Source organism: Microtus pennsylvanicus, chromosome 17 (assembly GCF_037038515.1).
Source record: "Microtus pennsylvanicus isolate mMicPen1 chromosome 17, mMicPen1.hap1, whole genome shotgun sequence".
Taxonomy (NCBI): domain Eukaryota; kingdom Metazoa; phylum Chordata; class Mammalia; order Rodentia; family Cricetidae; genus Microtus; species Microtus pennsylvanicus.
Genome location: NC_134595.1, coordinates 34,879,984 through 34,900,248, shown reverse-complemented (window position 1 = coordinate 34,900,248; position 20,265 = coordinate 34,879,984). Strand labels below are relative to the sequence as shown.

Genomic DNA, 20,265 nt, shown 5'->3' with positions numbered 1-20,265 from the left:
AGCTTGTCAACCAGGGTGTCAGTTACCCAGGGAGGTCTTGGGAACCTAAACTTTATTTTTTTTTCTGAATAAAATCCCTTTATTCTTTACTATTTGTTTATGCTTTTTCAATTCTTTGAACAACATGCCTGGAAACACCTGATCCAGACAGACACTCCCAGCAGCATCACTTTGAGGCCCAGGCTAGCCTTCTGCCTCATCCTCATAGGTATTCACAAATACAGTCAGCTAATGAACACTCAGGACATTCAAGAACTCTATGCAAGGAAATGGGGATAAAGGCTATTATGCTTCAGATAGTTAAGGTTATATGAAAGGGAAGAATCAAAATAAAACTTGTAAGTGCCCCATTTTCTTTTGACTCTATCAATAAAGCCAGAGACTATTGTCTAACCTCTCTGCTGTGGGGTACCCACAAGAGAAGACTGCTTGGACACATATTTAATCCAATGAAAATCTTTATTAGCCAACCACTGACTACACTAGGTGTTTCAGATCTCAGTATGGCCCTAAAGTTTGTAAGTACAAAATTAATGTTCTGGGTTGAGTGTTTCCGTTAACAAGAACCATTAGCCAGAAGCAGAGCTACATGAGCCAAAAGGCAAGGTTGAACATTTAGAGACTTTCCCAGAACTATGGACTTTGAGAGATTCATTCTTCATTTTCATTTTGGCAGGTAGTAATGTCCATATGCTGAGTTTTACAGCTTGAGTGGCACTTCCATCATGGACTCAGTTGTGCTAAGGTTTCGGGGGTTTGCTAAGGTCTGGAACCACATCTTCACAAGGGTCATAAAAAGGAAGGTGTAGAGAATGGGCGGCTGGGCTCTTCGATGTCCCCCAAGAATGGAGAGTCAGGAAACAGGAGACCTGATCTCCTAAGGGAACCTCTGCATTCTGGAGTCCAGGGTACATGATCCTCACCCTCCTCATCCACCTGCTGCCTGCGTCTCGGTGTCAAGGTGAAGAGTTCCAGGAGTTCGCTCTCATCTTCCTCATCACTGCTGATCACTGCACAGCAATACAAAACCCCTTAGGGCTCTCGGTGAATGACCTCAAAGCTGATTCTACTGGAACCCCAGAATGCAGACACAGGGATGACCCAGAAGCTTGGGCAATGTTTAGGTAGCAATGCCCCTGCCATAGTTGGTCCCTCCACTGTGTTCTACTCAATGCTGACTTTGAGGTGGCTTTGGTTATCCCACAGCCTTACTGTCACATCTCCTTAGGCTCTTTTCCCCCTTCCTGCTGTCTCTACCCATTTCTCTGTCCCTGCTGGCCCCTCCCTCTGCCTTCTCTCACTCTGTGGATCCCCAGTGCTTTCTGCCTCTACCCCATCCCCCACTACCCACACACACCCTTGGCTTCCTTGTCTAACATTTCCTTGTAACTCTTTCCTCCCAGATCTCTTAAAACCATCCAATTGCCTACCTGCTTTCCTAATTAATGGAGTGCCAGAGCCCATGGCTCCCTGCATCTATCTGGGGCTCCCAGGGCCACCGAGCTGGGCTTTGATCACATGCTCAGCCAGTCACCTCCACTGTGACTTAGAAGGGTCACCCATCAGCACAGGCATCTTAAGTTATCCTTACCAATGATGTCATCCTCTTGGTTCTGCATTGTCCCTGGCTTCTGTAAGCTTTCTTGTTTCACAAAACAAGGTTGCATCCAATTTTCATGTGTACGTAGGTTTGTCCCTGAAAAAGAAGGGAATGTTACTTGAAGAATTCTCATCTGCTCCCTTGAAAAGGCTTCATGGATCCTGTTCTCTCTCCCCTGACACTTGACTGAAGAGCACAAGGATAGTGCTAAACTTTTGCGACCTTAGCCAAGAGTTGTTGACTCACCTATTAACACAGGGTCAATCATGAGTTCAAGCTCAACATGACTACGTAAAATAAGAACTGGTCTCAAAAAGAGAGGGAAGGAGGGAGGGAGAGAAGAAGAAAGAAAGGAAGGAAGGAGCCTTCACACTTATTTTATCTACCTCACCCTACAGCACACCTTCCTTTCTTCAGACCTCAAGTTTTTTCTCGCAGCCCTGACACCATCTTTTTCTGTTTTCTCTTTTCCCTCTCCCTGTTACTATCATTTACCAATTAATAACTATGTCAGCTAAAGTTTGTATTCCTGACATAATCAAGTCATTTTAACTCTGTTAAGACCTGAAGTTCTCCTGCCTGGTATGGTGATACACGCCTTTAATCCCAGCACTCATAAGGCAGAAGCAGGTAGCTCTCTGAGTTCAAAGCCAGCCTGGTCTACAGAGTGAGTTCCAGGACAGCCAACACTACACAGAGAAACCCTGTCTTGAAAAACAAAAACAAAAGAAAGACCTGAAGTTCTCAACTTAATTCTTGTGACTGTCCCATCCTCAGGTTCTGTATCCAAAGATTCAAGCAGCCACGTATCAGAGACACTTAGAAAAACATATTACATCTGTATTGAGCAGGAACACATTTAGTTCTTGTCGCTATCCCCAAACAATGGAACAAGGCAACTATTCCTATTATATTTGTATTACATGTGGTGAGCAATCTAGAAATGACTGGAAGTAAATAAGAGGATGTGTGTACATTACACTAAAGATTTGAACATCTGTGGGTTTCGGTACCCATGAAGAGAATCTATTTCTCCAGAGATACTGAGAGACAACTGCTGCATAAATGTAATTCTTACAACTGTTTTTGCTGTTTTCAACTTTTGTTAATTTTGTAGTGTGTGTGTGTGTGTGTGTGTGTGTGTGTGTGTGTGTGTGTGTGTGTGTGTGCTTGCACACACAAGAAGATGTGGAGGTCAAGGACAACCTTCAGGAGTCAGTTCTCAATTTTCACCATGTGGGCTCCAGGAATTGAACTTGGGTCATCAGACATGATAGCAAGTGCCCTTTCCTGCTGCACCATCTCGCTGGCCCTGAAGTTTTCCACATAAACACACCAGCAATATCACAGTACCAAAACACAGGTCCCACGTTCAGGGTCCAGAAATAGTGCTATTATATGACAGATCTTATGTTACGTTCTGGTCAGGTCATGTTCACAGAGCGGGGTAACTGATAGGGCCTGGATGCTGAGGGAAAGAAGGACTCAAAAGGACTCCCGGGCTTCCAGCTTGAAGAACTGGGCGTGTATCCACCTTAGCAAAGAAGGATCTGCGGCAAAGAAGGAGAAGGGGTTGAAGACGGGAAGGTTTGTGAAGAAGAGGCTGCGCTCGGTTTGGTGCACTACATTTGAGATCCTTCAGCTGAGAAGGAAGATCTGTGCTCACCCCAGGAGGCTATAGGAAAATCCACCTCCAGTCAGAAGTGAGGCTGGCCACCCGCACAGGGCCATTCCAGGAACTGGTTGCGGAGGTTGCCTTGGCAACTGAACAAGTTGTCTAAGCTGAGAGGCTGTGGTGACCCCTGCTCAAGTGGCTACAGCAGGTGGCCACTCAGGTCAGGCTGAAGCGGGCATCTAGAGTGGCAGACTCCAGTGGCAGAATCCAAGTGCAGAAGTTAATGGTTGCCGTGGCAACAAGGGTTTCCCCAGCAGCCACAGAGGCTGGAGCAGATGCCGCTGCTAGGATGGCAGCCCTGCCAGGTGCAAGGGGCTCAGCAGAGGTGATGCCTGACCCTGAATCCTACCCCCAGACTGTGGCTGTTTAGGCTCACTGCAGAGTGATGCTGGCTGCTGTCAATCAAAGGCCTGAGTGTTATGGCTCCAGCTTCCCTACCCCAAGTAGTCTGAGCAGCATACATAAAAACAGCCTGTATTCAACAGAAGTAATCAGGAAACACACACACCCTTCGGGGAAAGGCCAGCCCTTCCTGCTCTATCACGGAGTCCCACCCCTCCCTTCTTCCTCCAAGAAGCCTTCTGTGATCTCTCTCACTTGCGAGCCTGAGGACCACACACGTTTTCATGCTTCAGTGGTAACTTTAACCATCCAGATAAAGATAACCTCCGTACCCATGTCTGCCAAGCTGGAAAAGCAAGGCTGGACTCACCTCTGTAATTCACTGCTTGACGGTTCATCTATGTTTTCTTTCCTCATCCTCTACTTGGGTCCCCTTTGTCCCTTACCTCCAGGGAGGAAGAAAGTGGCAAGCAGACAACAACAAGCAAAGGGCTACAAGAAGCCGGGCTTAAGGAGACACTCTCTCTAAAGCGATGCTAATATTAGATAATGGGCTTCTAGAATCTCCCGCCTCAGCTACCTTGCCTCCCTCCTATCTTAGATGCAGCTAGAAGCTGGCTAGAGTACGTGAAAGAGGCAGGGGTGAGTGAGGAGAAAGCGAGTACCCCCTCCCTTCACACAATGATCTGATGCACAAGTCGTCTATAGTGTGAGATGGGGCTCTAAGATGGCCCAGGGGGTAAAGCACACGCTGCCGCCGGAGCCTGATGAGTTGAGTCAAATCCCTGGAGCCCACTCTTGTCCCCTGACCTCCGTGTACATGCTATATGACACATGGACCCACACGGACATCATCCACACGGACAATAATAAAAATATTGAAGTAATTTTAACAAGTGTCAATCCGATCCTTTGTCTTGTCCTTCATGTGGATGTAGGAAGGGGGTCTTGTCTAACCTTTCCTCCTTTTGGAGTTGGGGAACATTAGGCTTACTGGGAACTTAAGAGACAGAGAAAGAGAGGGGTCCCAGACGCCATGGCTAGGAAAATGTGATCATTCTAAGGTTGGGTGTTGGGAGCTACAGTGAGCTGCAGCTCAGGAGAAAATACTGCCCTCTGAGGACCCCAGCTCACCTCCAGTAAGCCTTGCTCACCTCCCTCTCTTGCCACTCCTTCTGTCTCCCCAGCTTCCATCCACAGGCACTGCGGCTTCTCCCGCAAGGAGGTAATAATGTATTGATATCTAGGGTCACCCCCATTTCTGTCTCTCCTTACTCTCCAGAGGAACTTCCCAAGTCCAGTGGACTTTGCCGCTGTCTCTCTTCTCCCAGACTATTTCTGTGATTGTCCTCATCAGGGAAAGTATCAGATACAACATTGACTTACATCATTGTCTCCTTGCTGTGGACATTGGTCCATTCTGCTGGGGTTGCAGCTTTGTTTTTAAAGATCGTGTGGAATAGCAAAGACACCTCCGCTGCCCTGGGATATGCGGCCGACAGCCATCACCCATCGCCCAGGCAGATACCAGACTGTCCCAGCCTCACCTGCTTGCGTACGTTCATAGTTGGTCCGATGAGACTCATGCGGATGAAGAATCGAATGGACCGTATCTGCGTGCTTTGACTTCACATTCCACGAAGACTCTGTAGACTCTGACAATGGTTTTCCACTTCCAGGTCGGATGGCCCCTAGACAACAACGTACTTTTATAAACATGATATTGTGACATAATGAATAAGATCCTGAGATTTGGGACTAGAGAGATGACCCAGGGGAGCACTGGCTGCTCTTTCAGAGGACCTGGGTTCAGTTCCGAGCAGCCACATGGGAGCTAACAACCACCTGTAACTCCAGTTACAGAGATTTGAAGCTACCTTCAAATTTGAAGCTTCGAGGGCTCTACATGCCCATGACACACAAACATAAACATAAGCAAAACACCTCTACATACAAAAATGAATAAATAAAATAACCTGCAGCTTTTAATTAAGTGCATTAATCAATTAAATAGACAGGTTCAGAAACCCTCCTAAGCACGGCAGGGAACAAAGACCCTGGCATTTAAACCCTGAATTTGGAGAGGTAACAGCTGCAAACACTGAGCACTCTGGACAGTCAGTAATACAAGCAGATGGCCCAAAGCATGTGACAGAATGGGATGAGACCACAAAAGGCACAGAGAGTTAACAAAAACAGACCATCAGATGAGGCGGGATCTGAGGGTGACCAGGTCAGACTTCCTTGAGAGCAGCTGTCTCCAGCTCCTATGGAGCAAAAATTAGATGTTTGTTTCAGGAGTGAAGTAAGAGTTCTCTTTTGTCTTCAAGATGCAAGAGCTAAAGGACCCCTTAAAACATCAATCCAGAGCCCATCTGGAGATCACAAGGTCCCCCTGATTCTTGAAGTCAGACTTGTAGAGTGCATGGCTCACCCCTGGATGAGCAGAGTCCTCCTTGGGCCACCCTAGCACTTGGTTGGGGACTCACCTTCATATCCATGGCTAGAGGATACCCAAAGGCACACCCCCACACTTCCGCTGGCCTTTTCGTGAGTGTTCAGTGCCATCCCCAACCACTTCCGCTCTTGCCACTCTTTGGTTCCAGTATCTTTCTCTCTACCTGTGTACCCTGCTTTTGTTGCCGGTTTCTGCCTTTTTCAGTAATTCTCTGGGTAGCCACACAGTGTTCAGAAAGCAGGCTCTGGGGTTTGAATATCTTGTTCATGAAAACTACATATGTGGTCTCTCCAGAATTTAGTGTCCTTGCCTACAAATGGTGCACCCAAGTGACATCAATCTTGAGTGGCAACTCGAATGCTGAATTCACAGCAGTCAAAAATAAACACTCAACCCAAGTGAGCTGTCAGCAACCAGTACCTTTTATTTTTATGTCTTTTGTCCTTTCTGTTCTGCCTCTCATTCCCACTTCCTTCTTCCTGTTCCGGATACTCTCCAAGTATTCACACACTGTTTTTGTATTTCTACTATGTCTTCTCAATGTCTCTATGTCTATACTTTCCTACTCTTGAACAATAGTCACAGATTCATATTTATAGATCATCTTTGCCGTCACCAAATGTCTCTTCTTGAATGATGTTCATTGTAGACCCATAGTTGTGAGCCCCTCACAGCTTTCCACAAAGAACTCTTAACATAGAATCCACACTCCGATGCCCAGTCAGATACCTAGCAACATCAGAAACACGCATCCTCCCTGAGCAGAATGTGTCTCCACCCCATCCTAATGAGGTCCCAGTCAGGTCATTTGTAACTTGACACAAAGTTACACTGGTGTTGGAGGATGACACAGAGGTTTTGGCAGAGGGCCCAGGTTCAGTTCCCAGCTCCCACGTGATGGCTCACAACTGTCTGGAATGGCAGTTGCAGGGGATCTGACCCTTTCCTCTGACCTCTGTGGGTACCAGGCATACACACCATGCATGGACATGTGAGCAGAAACACTCATAGACATAAAATAAAATACATAAGTCCTTTTGGGGGGAGCAGGGTACAGTTTTGAGACAAGAGTTTCTTTGTATAGTCTGTAGACCAGACTGGCCCTGAACTCTCAGAGGTCTGTCTGTCTCGGCCTCCTGAGTGCTGGGATTAAAGTCACGCACCACCACCGCTCAGCTTTTTTTTTTAGCAGCACTCCTCCGTGTTTTCTATTCCTTCAGAGTTCCCTGCAGAGCACTGCCCATCCCCCACTCTCACTCCACACCCCACCACCCCAGGAGCTCAGTTCCAAGTCTCCTCTTTCTCTTAGTTAACCAGAATTTCACCCAGTTCTGAGTACCTTGCTCGCAGCGTGGGTGCACAGTGGCAAGTTTCTGGTCTTGTTTACTTCTCTGGGATAAATATTTGTCCTCTAGCTCTGAACAGAGGGAGAAAATTATTAGTCCCTGTGGGTGAGTGACAAATCCCCTCCCTCCCCAGCCACTTGTACACTGGGGTTGAGTGGGAACAATTACACAGATGAACTTCCAACCCTTGGGTCACTCTAGATATCAATAGTTTATGTCTAGATATCATTTGTCCCTCCTACAAGGCAACCAAGAGGAGAAAGCAAAACCAAACCACAGAAATCATATAGACTGGTGGTTCTCAACCTGTGGGTTGCAATCCCTTTGCAGAGGTCACCTAAGACCATTGGAAGCCACAAATATGTGTTACTACTAGTTATGAAGTAGTAATGTAATAATTTTATGGTTGGGATCACAGCAGCATAAGGAAGTATATTAGAGGGTTGTGGCATTAGAAGGTGGAAAACCACTGCTGTAGACAATAAACCTCTTGAGGTTTTGGGGGTTTTTTAAGATTGATTTTGTTTTAAAGTTATATGCATGTCTGTGTATCTTCTTGTCATTGTGTGCCTGCAGAGGCCAAAAGAGGGTATTGGATCCCCTGAAGCTGGAGTTACAGGTGGTCATGAGCTACCCAGTGCAGGTTCTGGGAGCCAAACTCGGGTCCTCTGCAAGACTAGCCGATGCTCTTAAGTGCTGAGTCATCTCTCTAGCTCCTCTCTCAGTTTCTAAGGATAATGGCACAAGGGGAAAAAATCATCAAAAGTAATTAGTTGCTTAATCAAGTGTAGTGAAAGCTTAGTTCAGTGGAAGAAGTGCTCCTATGGGCTATACAGACCTCAGTAAAGAACAGGGGTTCCCTCAAGAGTAGGGTGAATAAGGTCATAGAAATACCCATATAAATATATAGAAGTTTTAAATCCCAAGAGCTTCAAAGATGGGCTAGCAAAGAGGAGAGTCTGAACTTTCTTGGGAGAAGAAAGATGAGCAGAGAGTGAAGGAATCCCTAAAGGGCAGTGCGGACCCAAGCACTAAGAAAGGGCTCTGAGACTAAATCAGGAGTGAAGACAACTGCCCTAAAGGAAACTCCAAGATTTCATGAGAACACCCAGGGAGGCTGCCCACAAGATGATACAGAACACACTGCCCAGTTTAGGTGATGGGACACAGAAAGCAATTTAGCTATACTGATTAAACAAAGAAAAATAGAGTTGCTGTATCTAAGTGGGACATTTATGGCAACCCCTCACCCTAAGGCATGGGGCATATTGAAGAAGCGGGGGCAGAAAGAATGTAAGAGTTGGAGGAAGGAGAGGAGTGTTGTGAACCGCTGTCTTCTGGACATAAGACTGTCGAAATCATGAACACATAGCAGCTGTGAATACCTGTACAAGATCTACATAAGAACAAGCCAATCAACACTTCTGCACTTATGGGGAGGAGTCATGAGGCTCCACCCGCAGCTGAGTTGTTATGAGCAGCTCATGGTTTCTGGGAGAGAGTCATTTTTCTTTGGGGGTGTGGCTACTGATAGGCTGTTCATATTTCAGTGGATGCCCCACAACTATGCATATATGGGTGGCACTAATTAGACTCAGTAGATTATGAATAGGAGAAGGAATAAAAAGATGAAAGCAACGATGAAGAAGAACATGAAAGCATAGGGAGATATGCAGAGAGAGTTGTGGGGTATTCTATGGGGTCTGAGTCAATATGATCTAGATACAATGTATACATGTATAAGTATTGTAGTCTAGAAAACCAGCTCCCAGGCTGCACACGGGACTTGTAAGGAATCCACAACATCCTGAAGCTAAGACATTTTATCTGAGGGATTTTTAGGGAATAGGGAAAAACTCATATGCATTTTGAAGGTTACTTTCACTATTTCCTCATGTTGACTCTCTCTTTCTTTGTTCTACATAGTTATATATACCCACAGAAAGTCTTCAGGCAATATAAAAGTTACATTTGAAGGTTACATTTAATTTGATACGAAACAGAGTCATCCTGACAATTCATGTGAAATAGATCTTAGATTCCTAATTGGTGGGATGTAATCTCACAGCTGCAGCTTCAAAGAAGCAGTCACTGTTATCTGTTTAGAGAGACACCTTTACAAAGCTAAACTACTGAGGAGTCTAAGAAAATTAAGGAAATTGTGTATTGCAGTCTACATTTCTGAGTGTAGTAAACATTTTAAACTAACATTTTATGGTTAACAAAAATGCTGGGCTTCAGACCCTGTCATAATGCTTCAGTTGGAATCTCCTAACATATGTCCACTTGGCACTTTCCAAGTCACAGTGACATTAAAAGTGTTTTACATCTTGAAATATATTTTTATGTCCTCTGTGTCACTTCTAATTATCTAAAAACATTTATAGCCCTCATTAGAGGTTACAGTGTCAAGTTATCTTCTGGAGCCTTGAGTAGTCAGAAGGTAATTTTACAAATTGAGGTCAGGAATGGGTGCAGGGACTACATCATTTGTCAGTTGGCAATAATTGGACTTTTGTATTGATGACCTATCCAGATAGCTCAGTATGCCCTTGTGAACTAAGATAGGGAATGTTTATCTAAAAAACCATTAGCAAGGCTACTGGTCTAATCTAAAGTTACTTTGAAAGCATTAAATCAGCTAATGGTAGGAAAACTATCTTAATGCAACTATATTCCTATGTCAGTCTGAGTTATGATATAAGAAAGGTCCTAAGTGTCTTACAGTTGTGGAACAATAAGCCTAGTTATGAAAAATATCCTAGCATTATTTCTATTCATCAAAATTATACAGTTAAGGAGAAACCATCTTCCTGACAACCACAACTATAAATGTGCCCAATAGAAGAAATAGATTCATGAGATGAACACATTATAATATAGGCAGTGGGAGAGACTCCCCACAGCAAATATATAGCAGCAACAAGCATGCAGGGACACAACAGAAGCAAAATACATTCTGGGGTGTATATGCCATTCTCGTAAGCCTTGTTTGAATGAGACATATCCATCAGGGAGATATTCTTCTGGTGGAATGACACCTGGGCTTCTATTGCCATCTGCTGCACTCTGTATGGCATTGCTACCAGTATACGAGATTGTCAAAGAATAAGCAAAAGAAAAACGTTTTAAAGATAGAATTTCACCACAAAAGGAAAGTGAAAGAAGAAATTACCAGTTTCCAAGTTTTTATGAATTTCTCTTAAACCAGGATAAGCTTTCAGATTCGTTCTGTTGAACAGAGTGCACAGAAATGACCAGCCAAATAACTTCTCCAAGTTATCCAGAATTTTGTACACCACTTTCTCCACAGGAACAGAGTTCTTACAGGCTTCATAAGAATCCTGTTAAAAAGTTCAACAGAGAGAGTGTCAAAGCATAGTTTCATCTCATATAAGTAGACATCATAATGAAATACTGTCCTGGGGAGCTATGGATTCCGGTTTCTCCAGGAAATTCCATGCTAGCAGCCATGTGACCAAATCCAGAGAAGATTTATTTTTCATAACTTGAGCTCTTTACTACATCTATATATGGCTTCTATTTCATCATACATATATATATATATATATATGTTTGTGTGCATGTGTGTATGTATATCCTAATTGGTGGGATGTAATCTCACAGCTGCAGCTTCAAAGAACCAATCATTGTTATCTGTTTAGAGAGACACCTTTACAAAACTAAAACACACACACACATATCTTAACTTTACTCTTAGCAGAATAAAGAGAGATTAAAAAATAACTGTGGAGTTCTGACCAATATTATCAATCCATTTTCTTCTACCAATTCCTGTCCCTCAGTTTTTCTAAAAATCATTAATTGACAAGCCTTAGATTCCAATAATAGTATTGTTCTAGTTCTTTCATTATCTTAATCCTGCTTTATTGTAAGTCATTAATCACTATCCATCAGTGGTCCTGAACGATTTCTTATTTCTTTCATTTTTTTCTTTTGTGTGTATGTGTGGGGTGGTGATAGAGAAGGGTACTAGATGTAGACGTAGCCATCAGAGTACAGCAGATGCAAGGCAGTCAATCTATAGCTCCCCTCCCCATTACAGTTCAGCCACACTGTCAAGTCATTCACCCACTCCCACAACTGCCTCCCTCAGTTAGGGAGCAGAAGCTTCTTGCTACCTTCTACATGCTAGGACAATTAACAAAGATAAAGGGGTCATCCCACACAAGAGCATACAGGCTTTTTAGCCATCTAGAGAAGCCTGGCATTCAGGATGCCAAACACCGGTTAATAATATGGTGCGGGGTTCCCTGGAGTGATGAATACATGTCACTTACAGCATAGGTTTTGTCGGTGATGAAGGAGCGGTCCTTGAGGCTTTCTAGGAAAGGAAACAGCTCGGGGATTGCGTGAGCTATCTCTGTTTTATTTTCCTTGAAGTAATTGAAAAATATCTCATCAAAACTTTTCTTTTTCTGGACCACTGCAAGCATGCTAAGGTGGGGAGGAAAGGAGACAGTGAGAAAATAAACAAAGATTTCCCAGCACATTTCCCATCCAGGCCCAAATGACTTCCAATGTATGGTTTTGAAAAGTAAAAAACAAGACTCACATGAACACTACCAGTGAACAAAGAAAAGGAAACACTTGCCAACTTGCTACAGAAGAACAAAAAACTCTTGACATTCAAATTTAAAAAGATGTACAAAAACAAAAAGTTACAAGTTGTATCTTTTGAGGATGCAGACTAGGAAACCGCCAACGAAACAGTGAAGCCAATCCAGAAACATTCACCAGGAGGACCTTTTCCAGAAATACAAGAATTCTTCAACACTTGACAGTCAAAGACTATGGGGCTGGAGAGATGGCTCGGTGGTTAAAAGCACTGTCTACTTTCCAGAGGCCCCAGATTCAATTCCCAGCACCTGCATGGCATCTTACAATCATCTCCAGCTCTGGGGGGTTCGACACCATCACACAGTCATACATGCAGGCAAAACACTAATGCACATAAAATAAAAATTAAAAAATTATTTATAAAGAGAGAGAGAGAGAGAGAGAGAGAGAGAGAGAGAGAGAGAGAAGCAGAGAGAGAGGGAGGGAGAGAGAGAGAGCCAAGAACTATTTGTCACACTTATAGAAATAATGGTGAAAAATGTGTTAACTTCAAAAGATACAAAAAAGACAGTAGATAAAATTAAACATTTGTTCATAATTTTAACTCTTGGAAAACTAAGAATTAGAAAGTAAATGGATTAATTTAATGAATTATTTAGGCAGGCCTACAAACAAAATCCTGTGACAAGCATTATACTTGAAGGCAAGCTATTAAATATTTTCCCACTCAAGCTGAGTACAAGGTAAGTGTATCTACTGACACCATTTCCACTGGACATGTGTTGGAAAACCTAGCCAATACAATAGGTGAGAAAAAGAAATTTTAAAAAATAAACCTTAAATGAAATAACTTGCTGGGTGGTGTAGGTGCTCACCCATAATCTCAGCACTCAGGAGGCAGAGGCAAGCAGATCTCCAAGTTTGAGACCAGTTCTGGGACACCCAGTGCTACAAAGAGAAGTCCTCTTTCAAAAGAAGAAGTAGGGAGAGAAGGAGAAGGAAAAGAGAAAGAAAGAAGAGACAGAGAAGGAAGGAAGGAAGGAAGGAAGGAAGGAGAGAGAGAGAGAGAGAGAGAGAGAGAGAGAGAGAGAGAGAGAAGAAAGAAAGATCTACCATTATTATTTTTGGGTGATTGTATACTTAGAAAAGCTAAAATAATTTGTAAGCAAACTGTTAGACTTAATTAGCAAATTCAGCACAGTATCTGGAGTCAATGTCAATATGCTGAAATCCACTGCATTTCTAAGTACTAGGAAATAACAAGTTGAAATAAGAACAGAAAAGCCATTTCCAGCGGTATCAAAAGTCATCACCTATAAAGATAAATCTATCAAAAAGTGAGTGATAACACGAAATGAAAATCACAAGCCAGGCAGGTACACACATGTAATCCTTGCATTGAGAGGCTGAGGCACAGGACCAGAAGTTCAAAGCCAGCATGGGCTATACGACAAAACCCTGTTTTGATTTGTTTTGTCTTGTTTTGTTTTTAAGACTTTTTAAGTTTTATGAATGGATTGTGAAAATATAGCAGATGTGCACAATGGTACTGTAAAGAAAGGTGGAACTATGGGACTTGCAGGGAAGTGGATGGAAACGGAAGATATTGTATTAAGTGAGGTAACTCGGGCTAGGAAAGACAAACGCTGCATGTTCTTCTGTTTACACATGTGCATTTATGCAGGAGAGACTGTGTGCTGAGCAAAGTGTGAAAGCCAGGAGAGGAGGAAAAGGTTTATTTAGTTTACACATCAGGTCACAATACATCATTGAGAAAAGTCAGGGTAAGAATTCCATCAGGGCAGGAGCTCCAGCAAGGCAGAAACCTGAAATAGAAACTATGGAAGAATGCTGCTTATTGGCTGGCTCTCTTTGCCTATTGCTCGATCAACATTCTTTTTTTTTTTTTTTCCGAGACAGAGTTTCCCTGTGTATCTCCGGCTGTCCTGGAACTCACTCTATAGACCAGGCTGGCCTTGAACTCAGATCTGCCTGCCTCTGCCTCCCTGATTGCTGATATTAAACATATGTGCCACCACCATTCAGCATTCTTATACAACCCAGGCCCACATGTTTAGGGATTGCACTACCCACTATGGAATGGGTTCTTTTACATCAGTTAGCAACCAATAAAATGACCTATAGATGGAGACTGCTCTTTCATTTCCTGACTGCTCAGACTCAAATAATCACACAGAAACTATATTTATTACAACACTGCTCGATAACTTAGGCATCTTATTAACTAACTCTTTTATCCAACCCATTTCTATCAATCTGGGTATCGCCACAAAGCTGTGGCCTACTAGTATGGTTATGATGTGTCCTTCTCCTTTGGCAGCTACATGGCATCTCCTTGACTCTGCCTATGTTCTCTCTATATCTCTTTTCAGATTTCCCGCCTGGCTTTGCTCTGCTAAGCCATTGGCTAAAACAGCTTTATTCATTAACCAATAAAAGCATCACATATGCAGAAGGACATCCCATATATCTCCCCTTTTCTGTTTAATTAAAAAGGAAGGTTTTAATTTTAACATAGTAAAATTACATATAACAAAACAGTTATCAAGCAAGAATTACAGTTACAATATTTCTTTGTTAGTCTAAAGTTTCATATCTTATTTATCTTTTAGCATAACTAATAAAAACTATAATTATCTGCCTTCAACTCCATCAAAGACCCCAGAAGGATATAATATTATCTAAGTAAAAAGAAAGTGCATTGTAAGAAATTTCCAAAGTTCTAGAAATGACAGAGACATTTTGCTGCCTGGACAGTCACCCAAAGTTTTTCTGTAATGTTGGGGCATCCATCTTCAGTCTTTAGGCCCAGAGTATCCAGCAGACTTTTCCATAAAGCAGGAAATTTGAAGATCTGTTCTGCCTTGTAATGACAAAGTTCATCAATTGCTTTCTTCTGTGTCCTGCAGAATGCCTGACAGTTTCTTTTGTGAAGTAGGAACCCTGAAGGACCATCCCATCTTTTGGAAAGATCAACAGTCATTTTTCTGTGGATCTTGCATGCCCAGTTCATACAGCATACCATTAAACAGTCCAAACAAGAGCAGTTTCTTGCCCAAATGGCTAGCTTTGTCACATTGAAGGCAAATTCTATAATACGTTTCTTCAATGCCCATCAACCTCTCTGAAGTAATTGGTGCTGCCAGAAGCAGACATGTCTCACTGTCAAGAAAAGTCTAAGTTCTTAAAACATTTTAAATGCCATCTTCTGCAGGTCTTTGAAAGGTTTGAAGAATACCTATCCATCTGAAATATATCTCTGTACATCTAGAAAACCTAACAACATGACTGCAGTTTGACTATTACAGGTGACTATCTATTAATCTGTATTTCTTAACCATACATTACATTTTTAAATGGGCTGTACAAACACAGTATCTTAAACTAGACCATAAATACATATACACAGTATAACAAAATCAATCTTAAATATGTATCAATAGACTAAGATCCATACCAATGCAAAGTGTTCATCTCTATATCATGTCTTCCTAATTTTTGTATTTTTTTTAGAAATGGACTATGACCATTAATCACTTATAATCAATACTTTTAAGGTGAAAATAAACATTTATAAACAATCATTTGGGAATTTGGATGTAATTTTCTCCAAACTTCTTCCTGCTGTTTGTTGGGCAAAGTATTTTTAAGGATTCATGAAGACCCTTCAGAGGGTCTTATTCCATCAAACCACATTAGCCTGGAAGAAATCCACAGATTCCCATCCTCTGTGGAAACAAAAGTAAAACCTCTTTTCCAAAGTAAGATATCCTTAGACTCAAATTTTAAGTCAAGATATATTATATATATATAGTTGGTTTATCTTAGCAACCCCCAGAACAAATGTCTCTCTGCAGTCAAAAAATTCAAAGAAAATACAATAATATGCATAATCCAGACTCTCTGTGTATTTTCCATTTTTATGTGACTAATTTATTTTTTACTCCTTTAATCTTTGACTGGGCATACTCTTATATTACTTTTACTGTCTCTTTAAAGATTTTGTTTTATTTTTTAAAGCATTTACTTCTTTTTATAACTATCTATACTCTTTCTTTCTCTCTCTCTCTCTCTCTCTCTCTCTCTCTCTCTCTCTCTCTCTCTCTCTTTCTCTCTCTCTCTTTCTCTCTCAAGTCTATGTACACTCATCCAACACTGGGACCCATTTAGAGGTTTGGTTTGGTTTGGTTTTGTTTTTTGTTGGGGTTTTTTGTTGTTGTTTGTTTTCATTTTGGTTTTTTGTTTTGTTTGGTTTGGTTTTTTTAGAACTTGTAATCTTTAATGCCCTACTTTCAGCCATGGATAGCAAAACAAGGAAATGAGGCCGGGCGGTGCTGGCACACACCTTTAATCCAGCACTCAGGAGGCAGAGGCTGGTGGATCTTTGTGAGTTCAAAACCAGCTTGGTCTACAAGAGCTAGTTCCAGAACAGGCTCCAAAGCTACAGAGAAACCCTGTCTCGAAAAACCAAAAAGAAAAAAAAAACCCAAGGAAATGAAATCAACTAGACATACTTAACAGACACCCACAGAACATTTTGCCCAATAAACCTAGAATAGACTTTCTTCCCAACTATATATGGAACATTCCTCAGGGTCGAAGATAGGTAAGACCACAAGACAGCGTTCTTGGTTTCTAAGGTTAAGTGGGCGTGGCTAGAATCAACTCTCTGCCCTGCCTGTTTGCTCCACCCAGTCCAACATGGCATGTTCATCCCCATTGTGAGCCATGTTCACCGCCCCAGCTCCTGGGACACAGCGGGTCTATGTTACCATTAAGCAATTTGTAACCTGCTGCTCACAGACACCATTTAAGTGCTCAGTAACAGGACCAGCATAAACCAGGAAGCCAGCTCTTAAAGGAGCCACACAGTTTTTGATGCTAATGCTGAGTCAGGAAGCCTTCTCTTAAAGGAATCATGCCTCTGCTTGCCTCTAGCAAACAGAGCCCACCCAAGAAAATGCTGCTACCAAGAAGCCATGTTTAACTCTGTTCTTTTGTGTTTAGAATTCCTTCCCAATACATTTCAAAGGATTAATTATATTCAAAAATAATTTTTAAAAACTTGTACCACTGTCTATATGGAAATCAGTAGGTATCACCCTTGATAGCATCCTATGGTCAAATTAATTTACTACTACTAATATATTATTATATATTTTATATACTTATTATCTATTACTATAATAAACCAATAAAATTTCAAAAAAAAATTCTCTCAGGTTATATGCATGTGGTTCTTTTGTTTCCCAACCACTCAGACCCAAATAATCACACAGAAACTATATTAATTACAACACTGCTCTGCTGATAGTTTAGGCATATTATTAACTAACTCTTACATCTAAAATTAACTCATTTCTATCAATCTGTGTGTCTCCACGAGGCTGTGGCCTACTGGTATGATACCAGTGTGTCCTACTTTGGCAGCTACATGGCATCTCCTTGACTCCTTGGCCTACTTTCTCTCTATAAGACCCCAAAGATCCACAAGCCAGTAGGATTGAGGTAATCCCCCAGTTGAGGTCCCATCAGATAGCTCTGAACTCAGTTAAAATGACAGTGGAAGCTAACCAGCAGAAATGGTAACTAATCACTTTTGGATTAGACTTGATGCCCACTCCAGCGGTGGGAATTTACATCTGGTACTGTAGACTCGACCCAAAGCCCATCATGGGTGTGGTAGTTTGAATGTAATTGGCCCCCATACGCTCACAGGGAGTGGCACTGTTAAGAAGTGTGGCTTTGTTGGAGAAAGTGTCTCACCATGAGGGTGGGTTTTGAGGTTTCCTTTGCCGGAGCTACACTCACTGTGACACAGTTGCTTCCTGTTGCCTGAGGATGACGATGTAGACCTCTCGGCTCCTTCTCCAGCACCATGACTGCCTGCACCCTGCCATGTCTCGCCTTGATGATAGTGAACTAAGCCTCTGAACTGTGATCTAGAGCCCAATTAAATGTTTTCCTTTATAAGAGTTGCCATGGTGATAATGTCTCTTCATAGCAATAGAAACCCTAAGACAATGAGCTAATGAGATGATTCAATGGGTAAAGAGACATAACAACCTGAGTGTGATCCCTGGAACCCACATGGTAGAAGAGAACTGACTCCCACATTCACACCTCAGCCTATGTGTGCCCCCATCACCATAAATTTAAAAAAAAAAACCCTTTTTGTTTTGGTTTTTGTTTGTTTTGTTTGACAGGGCTTCTCTGTGTAGCTTTAGCTGTCACAGAATTTGCTCTATAGAGCAGGCTGGCCTGGAACTCAGAGACTCACCTACCTCTGCCTCCTAAGTGCTGGGATTAAAGGTGTGTGCTACCATGACCAGATTTTTAAAGGTTCTTTAAAGCTTGTGGTTGTTGAGGTCATCAGCCCTGGTGGAGAAGCTATGGCTATTGCTTTGATAAGTGCATATGATGTGTTTGTCAAATGAACTTCTAAATAACTGGTTTTGCCCACAGAATAGTGCTTCTGTTAGTTTTGGCTGGAGAAACCTCCTTTTACAATGGTCAGTGTGACTGCAGAGACTCGTCATTGCTCTAGGTACTGAGAACAAACGACTGTTGGCCATAAACAGGACATCTACAGCACCCCCTCCAATGCTCACAGAACATCTTGGGGGGAAAAGGGCAGAAAAAAAATATGAGGTAGAAGAGTGGGGAGGTGGAATATTGGCATGGTTATACTCTTAAATTCACAGCAGCTATGACTGCCTACACAAGCTCTCCACAAGAAATCTCCACAAGATCGGGTTCTTCAACATTCTGTCATGGAATGGGGGAGGACACATGATGGCCTGCCCTTCCTAGGATAAATCCATCATTAGTGTTTGAACTGAGGAGACATTTTCCTCACTGGTGTAGCCACTGATAAGGTGTATGTGCTCCTGTAAGCAACCCTAAAAACTGACTGGGGCACAAAAAGACATAAAAATAGAAAGGAGCTAGTTGGGAGGACAAAAGGGATGAGTGAGAGATGAGATAACATGAAATCCTCTAGTATGTATTTAAAATGAAAAGAGTGCTGAGGAGATGGCTCTGTTGGTAAAATGCGTCCAACACAAACATGCAAACCTGATTCTAATCCTCAAACCCACATGTGGGGATGGAGGATGGTTTAGAGGTAAGAGTGCTTGCAAAGAAGTTATGGTCAGCTCCTAGCATCCTCATGATGGCTCACAACTGTCAGTAACTGTTCACAGGGATCTGACACCTTGTCTGGACTTCAAAAACACCAGACACATATATAGTGTATGTACATACATGTAGAGAAAACATAAAATAAAATATAGTTTTAAAAGGTATGTATTTTTAAATGAAAAAGTTACAGCACAAAAGAAGAAGAAGAAGAAGAAGAAGAAGAAGAAGAAGAAGAAGAAGAAGAAGAAGAAGAAGAAGAAGAAGAAGAAGAAAAGATAGGTACTGGCATTAAAAAGAAAAACTACAGCTAGGCAGTGGTGACACACACTTTTAATCACAGTACTTGGGAGGCAAAGGCAGGCTGATCTCTGTGAGTTTGGGGCCAGCGGGTCTACAAAGCAAGTTCCATGACAGCTAGGACTGTTGTACAGGGTAACCCTGCCTTGCAAGAAAAAAAGAAAGAAGAGAGAGAGAGAGAGAGAGAGAGAGAGAGAGAGAGAGAGAGAGAGAGAAAGGAGGGAGGGAGGGAGGGAGGGAGGGAGGGAGGGAGGGAGGGAGGGAGGAAGGGAAGGAAGGAGGGAGAGAAATCAGACACATACACAAACAGCAGTGTTCACCTGTAATCCCAGTGCTAGGGAAGCAAAAATGGGAACCCCTGGGGCTTGCTGAACCACCAGTTGAGCCAAATCAGCAAGCAATCAGATGCAATGAAGCCCAGTCTCAAAAACTAAGGTGGAGAATGATTTAGGAATACAGCTGATAGTGACTTCTTAATGTGCACATATAAATACGTGAATACACTGTGCACATACTTGGACAGACACACAAGACAGACACTGTTAAGAGGGTGAAAAGAAAGCTAGGCATTTTGGCTCTTGTGTATAATCCAAAAACAATGGTCTGCCCAGTCAGGAACTCTCCCAATATCCAGGTATGGTGAATAGGGAAGCAACATCCACAGTGCCAACCCAGGGTCTGTCTGACCCAGGGAGCCAGCAGGTGCAACAGGAAAGAGCAAGACCATGCTGCTCTCTGGCCCTGAGTAAGTCTGAGCAGATTAAGTCAGGCTCATCAGGTATGGAGAAATGTAGGGAGGCTC

The 20,265-nt window shown here is 42.5% G+C and overlaps 1 pseudogene; it reads right to left on the bottom strand.

Annotated features, from left to right (window-relative positions):
• Nucleotides 1-450: 450 nt before the first annotated feature.
• LOC142837080 (uncharacterized) overlaps nucleotides 451-20,265 on the bottom strand; it is a 29,162-nt pseudogene continuing 9,347 nt past the window's right edge.